This window comes from Phyllobates terribilis, unplaced genomic scaffold (assembly GCF_046119375.1).
Source record: "Phyllobates terribilis strain yellow unplaced genomic scaffold, ASM4611937v1 Scaffold_5__5_contigs__length_657084704, whole genome shotgun sequence".
NCBI lineage: Eukaryota > Metazoa > Chordata > Amphibia > Anura > Dendrobatidae > Phyllobates > Phyllobates terribilis.
In genome coordinates, this window is record NW_027362765.1 from 146,638,587 (window position 1) to 146,648,284 (window position 9,698).

A 9,698-nucleotide genomic window follows, 5' to 3' on the forward strand; every position below is an offset into this window, starting at 1 on the left:
GATCTCTGCCACGAGATAGGCAGAACATGTACATGACTGCAGCAGGCGCTATGGTCATGGCAATTGAAGAGGCAGCAGTTATGCCCTCGCCCCCAGCCGTAGTATGCGGAATATTTAATTGTTTCAAACCCAGTGTGCCTCCACCACGACCAGCAGCTGCAACCCAGCGTTTTGGGCAGGTTGCTGCAGCATACCGTCCAGAAGATATGCAACCAAGTTATGGTCGGCAAATGGCTCATGGTGCATCATCATTTATCAGAGGACCATCCCCCAACTCTACTTTTTCTCAAGAAATGTTTCCTGGGTACAGCTTTGAAGAAGACCTTCAAAACTTGTAGTTAAAAAATTTTACCCCTCCCTGTCAGCATTTTTGGACGCTAGCAAATACAGACAGCACCTGTAGGTCGATAGATACACAATGTTTTAGAGAATCAGACAATTAACAAAGACCTTTTCTTATGGTCACCTATACCAGGCATCAGGCGTAGGGGACTGTAAGAAAAGGTCTTTCTTTTTATATAATTAAACAACCTACAGGTGCTGCCCGTATTTTAGGGCCCAAAACTGATTAGAGGACAGGTGTGCTGTACACAGTGTGTAATTTTTTCCCAAGTTATGGGCAATGTTTGTCCGATTAAATTTTCTAGAAGTTTGTTGTTTTGTGTTTTTAAAAAGTTTTTTACAGTTATTCTATATTACGTATTAAAAAAATTATTTAAACTATCTGTTAATTTTTTTTTTCAAGTGTATATGTGGTTGGATTGGGTTGTAATGAAAAAGTGTTCCCCTGATCTGCGCTCACCATAGCGCAGGTCAGAGGAACTCTACATTTTTGAAATTTGTTCAAACTAATCTACGTATGTGGTCGGCTGTATACAGTGGTTTTTAAATTAGAAATATACTTTGATATTTTGGACCACAACTATTTTTTGGATGAATACTACTCTCAACACTGTTATTTGCTAGTTCTGTTCTTAGCGCAAGCAAATAACAATGGTGAGGGTTGACTTTAGCAGACAGTACTTGGGAATAGCGCTCTAGGTAGTAATGCCAATTTACAGGCTCTGGTCTTTGTGGGTTGTTCACTTTTGCGTTGACGTATTGTCGAAAAAAAAAATGTAGAAGGTTGCAATTCAAGAAATATTTTAGACAAATTTAAGTTTAACCAAAATTTATTTTTTTTAAAAACATTTTTTTTTACATTTTTATTTTTAAAAAAAAGGAGGAAGTTCTTCTTTTATTGTTCATCAGATCTTCTCTGCTGGTCAGGCTGCTCAACACCAGCACAGGAGTATTGCCAGTGCACGGCACCTTCAGGACTCATGAAGTAGTCAGCGAAGGTTTCTCGCACCCTGGCACCAGAGTTGGATGGCCTTCCCTGACCGGAGTTGACAACTGGAATTAATTCAGATAGCTGTGACTCCTCATCTTGCTCGGTGCTGTACTCACGAGCATAGTTGTGGAGTACACAGCATGCCTTAATTACAGTGTCAACGGTCTCCGTATCCAACTGGATGGCAGTGTGAAAGATCCTCCACTGACTACACATGATTCCGAAGGTGCATTCCACATATCTGCGTGCACGACTCAGCCGATAATTGAAAATCCTCCGCCGGGCATTCAGTGCCCTTCGTGGGTATGGGCGCAGCAGGTTGGTCTGTAAGGGAAATGCCTCATCCGATACCATCACAAAAGGAACTGGATGTGTGGAACCCGGCAAAGGTCTTGGGGCTGGGAGCGTTACGCCATCTTGAAGAATTTGCAGCCCAATCTGTGATGATCTAAACACCCGAGAGTCCCCAGTACTGCCATAAGCACCAACGTCAATGGCAACAAATTTGAAATGTGCATCAGCAACCGCCATTAGGACCACAGAAAAAAATTTCTTATAATTAAAGAAGCGTGATCCTGATCGTGGTGGCTGCTGAACTCTCACATGTTTGCCATCGACAGCACCAATGCAGTTTAGGAAATTGGCCACAGTTTGAAAGCCTGCTGCGACCTGCAGCCAAGTCTCCTCGGTTGGAGAAGGCATCACGATGGGCTGCAACTTCTGCCAGATGACGGTACATGTGCACCTCACAATTCTGGAAATGGTGGATTTACCAACCCTAAATTGGAGGTGCAGTGATGTATAGCTCTCTCCTGTGGCCAAAAATCTGAAAAGGAAAAATAGATAATTAGAAAAGCCATAAAAAGAAATACAAGCCAACAGTAATTATCCATTATTAATTCATCTTTTAAAAAATTAAGGTCTTTATTACAAAAAACTATTCCAACAATGGGCTCTTTTTTTTGGGGGGGGGGGGGGGGCTCCACATTTTCAATCTTTTTTGGTCATCTTTTGTTTTCTCTTGAGTTCACACATATCAATTTATAATGTGTTTTGACTTTGTGTCTGTGTTTGCCTACGATGTTTGCTCTAGAGTTTACACATCAGTGACCTTTTCAATCTGATCTCTGTGCATGGTGATCTCATGGTCAAGCCAAAAATATGTACACAAAGACAGACACAGTGGAGCCATCACCACAGGGTGGCTAACAAAACCAGGTACACCAGCCATCACCGCAGGGTGGCGAACAAAACCAGGTACATATAAATCAACATTCAACTTACCGCAAGGTGATGAGCAGCCTTTCCTCAGCAGAGATGGCCCTTCGCATTACAGTGTCTTGGAAGTCCAGGTCAGGAGACATAAGGCTTAGCAGCCGATCAAATGCAATAATGTTCAGACGGCAGAACTGTTTAAATTTTTCAGGAAAACTATAGTAAACAGAGAAAAAAAAAATATTAAAAGATAATTTTGGAACATAGTATACAAACAAAACCTTAAAAAAACAGCATAGACGGATGACATTATACTTTCTTCACATATATCTTACCTCCTTAAATCCTGGTAGAGAACATTAAAGTGGCCCTTGTCCGTCCGCTCCTGCAAGATAGGGTGCACCCAAATTTTTTTTGGTCGTCTTCTCCTCCTTAAACGCTCCTATAGAACAATAATAGGTTAGTACACACACTACATAAAAATAATGTACCCCAAAAAAACTTAGTTTATATTACCTGCTCAACGTTGTAGTGCAGGAGATTTAAGCAAGTCATTAGCAGAAGGTTTAGGCATGGTCTGCTGACCCGCAGGGGCTGCAATTCCTGTGGCATACTGTCTTTTGCAAAAAACAAAATGGTGAAGAGGGGTTGAACTAGGAAATGACATCAGGATTTCCATCTTTTTTTTTTTTTTTTCAATAACTTTATTTGTGCTCAAAAACGCATGAAATAAGCTTACAAAAACGCATGTAAAATCCGCATACAAAAACGCGTCAAAAACGCGTCAAAAACGCGACCAAAAAACGCACGCGATTTTCTGGCAAGGGACATGCAGAAATGTTGCAGAAATTTTCTGCTTCATAAATGCAACGTGGGCACATAGCCTTAGCCTTAACGTACTCTTGTAATTTACTGAGCTTTTGGATTCTGCATTTCTGTTACTTAAATTGTTTGTATTACATAAATAACCTACTGGTTCCAGTTACCACTGAGTCTGCATCTTCTGTGCCGCTGCATCTGCGAACCTGTTTACACCATCTCCAAATCACTGAAATACCCGGCGAAGATCCCCTTTAAGGCAACATGTTTAAAATAGCCTTTATTAAGAACACAAAAAAAGACAGTATTTGATAATCTGACAGATATTACGTTTTTTTTTCATGTTTTTTGCTCTTTTATGTATATTTACCCATATATCAGGTGCTCTTGTTCGTGGTGGGTGTGCAGGGACCCTAACCACTGGTAGGGCACCTCCTCGCTCGCTGCTAATTTGGACTAATTAAGGGTAACTATGGAAAGAAGGAGGGGGTCGTTCCCAAAAGACACCCTAGGATTGAACGGCCGTGCAGGGAGTTGCTATAGTAACAGGTGAGAAGTGACACAAACTCCAATCGCTACTTCATACTATAAAAAGCCATGAGGATGAACAGCGCGCTCTATGGGGGCTGAGATAAAAGTCATTACAGATAGTTGTTTTTTAAGAAATTAGTGTAGGTATGTTTTCAAGAAGTGCAGCAATGATTTTAGTGTAAAGGGATATTTTAGATCCTCACTGGACTCGGGATTATACTGACCCACCCAAATAACAGGGGTCAGATTAATGTTGATTGGCAAAAAACTTAGTGGGGCTCCCCCTGATGGTTATTCTAAGAACAGAGCCAGCATCTCATCAGCTCAGACTTTCGATACACACTGTGTATTAGCTACTCTGAAAAGCATAATGGCAATAATGGCCACGTTTAAGGAAAGAAAAAAGGACCATAAAACGGCAGAATGTTGGCAAAGTGAAACAAAAGGAGGGCCCTATGTATTATTGCTCCTTATATCCCTTCACATGTTAAATTTGATCCCTTGTTGGAGGTGGTGGAGGCCCCTGGGAATGTGCTCCTTGTACCCTTCCAATAATCCGACTCAGGCATCAAGACCCTAAAAAAACAGGGTCCCAAAAGTCCCGCCAATTACCATCTGTTAAAGTAAAAAAGTGGTTAATGTCTTCAGGCCTGCCAAATCTCACAGTAAGGGCGGTTGCATCCAATAAAAAGGTCTGATTATGCTAATCACGCTTTGTTCAGACTCTGATCAGAGTTTGATCAGCGTGAGACCCCTTTTTCTCAGATATTGAAAATTAAAAAACAAAAAGTTTCTCCATCTCCTCCATTCAGTCGGTACATGAAAATTGGACCGCCCTCGGATATCATCCAATAAAGGTCTGGTATTTTCCACGGACCTATAATCATGAATGAGTGCCGTCTGACTATCAGAGGCACATCGTGCATGCTGTGATTTTTTTCCTCAGAGGAAAAATTGGACATGTGCAGTGCCTCTGTAAGGGCAGAGACAGACTGCTGTATAACTCGTGCGTGCGAGGATCGCATCATAAACCTCCTACTGGCTGTGTGCTCGCCTGACCTGAGCTTGACAGCTGCATAGAAATACTGTACATCACGCTGTCATGCTCAGGTCAGGAGAGGTGCCGGTGTAGTATGAACATGAAAAATGGCTATTTTACATTTCAAATCCATATTGAAATGTGGAATAGGAATTAGACATGTCAGCATTTGTAGGTATCTTACCTCAGTAGACTAGGGGTCATTAGTCCAGACATACTAAACATAGCATTAGTTTTGCTAACAGTTTGAGGTTTAATCTTTATTACTGAAGGGAATTAGCCTTTTGTATACGCTGTGTTTGCTAGAACCAGAGACAGACGATTTCCCAAAATTGTAAATAAGACTACAGGCATATGGCTTAAGATGGAGAAGCTTATTGTAGTACCAAAAATATAAGTGGCTATCTGAAACCCATTATGATGTATCCAACCTTTAATCAATATTCTGATTATATATTCTGTGTTAAGGTATACTTTATCTGTGAATGTATCTCACTGATACATAGCTTCTTAACACAATATGCTGTTTGGGAAGAAAACCTTGTTCTGATTTAGGTGTAGGATTTACTCTTATCATATGTAAACATTATGACAGAAGAAGAATGGTCCGTGAACAGGTCTTGTCCGGTATTGTTTATCTGTGATAGCTGGCCACTGTCACGGGATTGGAATGTTGGACAACAACCTATGTATTTTCTTGCTTACGTAATATTAGATTGGGTAAGCATTTTTCTAAAATATAAAAGCTGTTGAAGAATTCAGTTATGGCAGAAGCATTGTGGACTTGTGAAGAGGGCGCTCTTTACAGTGTAGGACCTAGGATGCATTCTCTGCCCATCGCTGAACGCTTCTCCAGCTGATGTTTCCGGACAGATGATGTACATGCTACTAGGGAAATCTTTTTCTTCTTCTATCTAATAGTAAGTATGTAACACTTATAAGTATTTAACCTTAGTAACCTTTAATCTACAAAAGTGTACGCAATATCATAATATCATACTATTCCTTTGATTCTGTATTTTATCTTTCAAATGAACTGTTATAAATAAAATTGCGTTATATTACAAGTGGTTGCCTTCTTTAAAGCCGTATCTGAACCTTATTGCTAAAACTTGGCAATACAGCCGGCCAGTCTGTGCAGTGTGATGCGATCGTCGCACAAGTTATATGGCAGTGTGTCCCTGTCCTAAGGGTGGTGGACTGGACAGTCACATTCCTACCCCTGAAGACACCAATTGCGCCATGTGTATTGTTATGTGTATTATGTCATGCGTCTTTGTACATATCGGATAATGTGAATTGTGTTTTAATGTAATGTTATAGTGTATTAGGCAGATAGTCTTAAGGTAGGTAGTATAGGATAAGAATAGTGACTGTAGTTTTGGAAGTGACGTCAGGCTATGATAGGATAGTGTTAATGTTTGGGAGTTAGCCCCTAATGGAAGGGGATAAGTATTAGGGAAAGAGACTGCTTCATGTAGATAGGCAGTTCGAGTTCAAGAGCGAGTAGGAGGTGCAGAGTGAGCAGATCTGCCGTAAGGGTGATCTGAAGTGAGAGGAGAATAAGGACTGAGGAATAGCGAGATCCTGAAGTAACTGACTAGACAGAGTGGCCTTCCAGAGCAGGGTCCTTGGATAGGACGTCAAGACACGAAAAACTCCAAGCTTGCAAATACGTAAGGTAACAGACTTAAACAGGACTGAGTGGGACTAGTGGAGGCCCTGAGCGGTAGATCCAGGGCGCCAGTAGTGGAGGAAATAGAATGTGAAACTGCTGAGCAAGTAGAGAGACTTGCTGATCAGGACTGTGGCATAGAAGCTGGGTTGTGACAAAGTAGGGCATAACAGTGTGCTTCAGTAGCCCTGGAGTAGACTACAGAGGAAGGATACTGTGTGAATGAAAATGCTTCTTACTGTAAAGGAAATGTCCATAAGACTTTGTACCTGCTTTCCCTTGTACATAATCTTTACCAAGTTACCATTTAGTAAAGACTTTATTTTTGAACTGTAGTCTCCTTTATTGAATTGTGGAACCTATGGTCCTGGCCAGCCAACACCATCGGCTATAGGCAGCCTCTAAGGGTGTAACAGAGACTGTCGTATACCTGCCCCTGAAGACAACAATTGTAGTGTGAATATTGATGTAACACGCACTCCGCTAGGTTCAGATAGGGCAAGAGAGGTTTTATGAATTCTTTGGAATCCTGGGGAAATCGTTTCTCAGGGTGACCATAGGCTGCAGCTTCTCTCAGGCACACGATAGATGTGTCTGGTCAGAAACTGAATCTGTCAAGAGTCTTTTTCAACAGTTTAACAGTGGAATTTAATCTGAAGCACGACCAGTGCAATTCAGGGATATTACAGCAACAATTTTCATTACAGTACACTCTGAGTTTCTTGAGCAACCGGCTCCAGTAACAATACAGTAGTTTCTTCACAAGGCACAGTATTATTGTGACGCCCTGCGGCTGCAGGCTGTCACAGAACTCCTGGGTGTTGCACAGATGGGATTCTCCCCAGTGGCCTCAATACATGCAGACACTTCCACCCAAGTTCACTAGATGGAGCCCTGTCAGGTATATATATACTGGGGGGGTGGAGTTCAGGAAGTCAGTCAGTGGGAAGCAGAGAGTGTAACCCGATGCTGCAGCACGAGACAAGCTGAAGTCTGTGTGGCTGAAAGCCAGGCTAGGCCCAAGCTGCGGGCTAGTCTGGCCAGTGAGAGCCTAGAGTGGGCTAGAAGGCAAGGAGAAGAGAAGAGCCATGAGGGACAGAGGAACCACAGAGGGTTCGTCCCCTGTTGCAAGCCGGGCACCGGGCCCGAGCCTACTGGGATCTCTATGCCCAGAAGGGAATCCGGCATACTGAGGAGGATTTCATATCCCTCAGTCCACCTGTGAATACCGCACATTTAGAGGACTAGGTACCACGAAGGCCCCAGCATCCAGGGATCGTGGTAACCAGTGGGAAAGCCCTCGCAGCCAAGCAAGACGGGTGAGAGAAACATCAAGGGAGCTAGACCCTGTTCCAGGCAGGTCAGAAGCTCCAGGGAGAGAGACAGGAAGATACAGAAAGGAGGCCTTACACCGGCTCACTGGGGAGCAAGACCAGAAGTGCACACCACCTACAAGTGCCCCGGACCGTACCAGACTACCATATGCAGTAAAGGTACTGAAACTAGCCCTGGTGTGTGTGTCTGTTCTTCCTCTGACCCGGCTGGGTCCCATCTCCCCTGCACCACCATCCATTACACCTCACGCTGCCCTGGAGCTAGCTCTACCTGTGGAGAGCCACGCCATCCCTGCTGCCGTCACACCAGCTCCAGAGGACTGCTCCGCAGTGGCGGCACCCCTTAGCCACATTCCACAGGTGGCGTCACAAACACTTTAAATCCCTTATAAATATTCCCCTTTTTACTGACCGCCCTGGGTCATGGACCGGGCCAGCCACCGTGATATCCCCCACCGGCATCCAGAGGCCCGTCTGCCGAGTACCGCACGGCCCAGGGGGCGCGTCAGCTTTGTTGTCACGAACAGGATTCCGTGCCCGTTGCCGCCGGGTACTGTGCGCCTTAAGAGACTGTAATACTCACTGTGGTGAAGTTTTCCCGTCATTCCCGAGATTTCCCGCCATTGTCTGCTATCTTCCTGTCGCCGCGCGGGAAGAAGAAGGGCGTAACCGCGGGAATCGGAGAGGCGTAACCGCTGGAAGCGCGCGAAGCCCAGGACATGCCCCGCCCCTGACGTCGAACCAGGAAGCGTCAGGTCCTGGAAGGAGCCCGGAGGACGCTCTGACGTCAGACGCGAGCGACGCAAGGTCCTGGAAGAAGACCGTTGCCCGCGGAGCTGCGGCCTACCCGATAAGAAAGTGAAGAAGGTAGGCTCCGGTTCACTAGGGGGGCACAACCATGGCCGACGACCAGCAAGCCGCCGGAGCACCGGTTAACGCTCCAGATGCCCAACCTGCGCCCGGCGCTGCACAGGCCGGAGCGGCCGCTCCACCGGCAGGGGTCGTGACCCCTGATACCCATGGCTCTGCCGTATGCCCTAGATGTTCAGAAGGTGACGGAACTTCTGCAGGAGGACACCCTGACTGAACGGGAGGATGACCAGGATGGGTCACTTACCTCCCATCCCCAGGCGCAACCCAGGAGGGGGCGCCCTTGAGCTACTAGTTCCCCAGTAGCTCTCATGTTAAGTATAAGTTAACCTGAACTTGGAGTCCATGAACTGTGAACGACCCGCATTGTACATAGTCTGCACCTCCTGAGGTGCCCCCTCGTGGTTTTCACAAGACCACCACCACTAAAACCTGCTTGGCGTGGCCGAACCAATGGTCCTACACCAGTCCTGCAGCCCGCCCAGGACCTTCGTTGGGGGTTTGGAGCAGGTCCCCCACAAGCCAGCTTACCCAGATGAGAGGGACACACCCGAGGAGGGATCTCATCAAAACTGGTTGCTACAGTAAAGCATAAATAATGTTTATTAAACCTGTTATTGCAACGTTCAAGCTACCTGCCTCCCATAAAGGGAAGAAAATTGTAATGTTTAAAAATATGTTATCCTTGTGTTACCTGTTATACAAAAATTTGTTTCAGTCCAGGAGTACTGACTTTTACTAGGGGGGAATGTGATGCCCTGCGGCTGCAGGCTGTCACAGAACTCCTGGGTGTTGCACAGATGGGATTCTCCCCAGTGGCCTCAATACATGCAGACACCTCCACCCAAGTCCACTAGATGGAGCCCTGTCAGGTATATATAT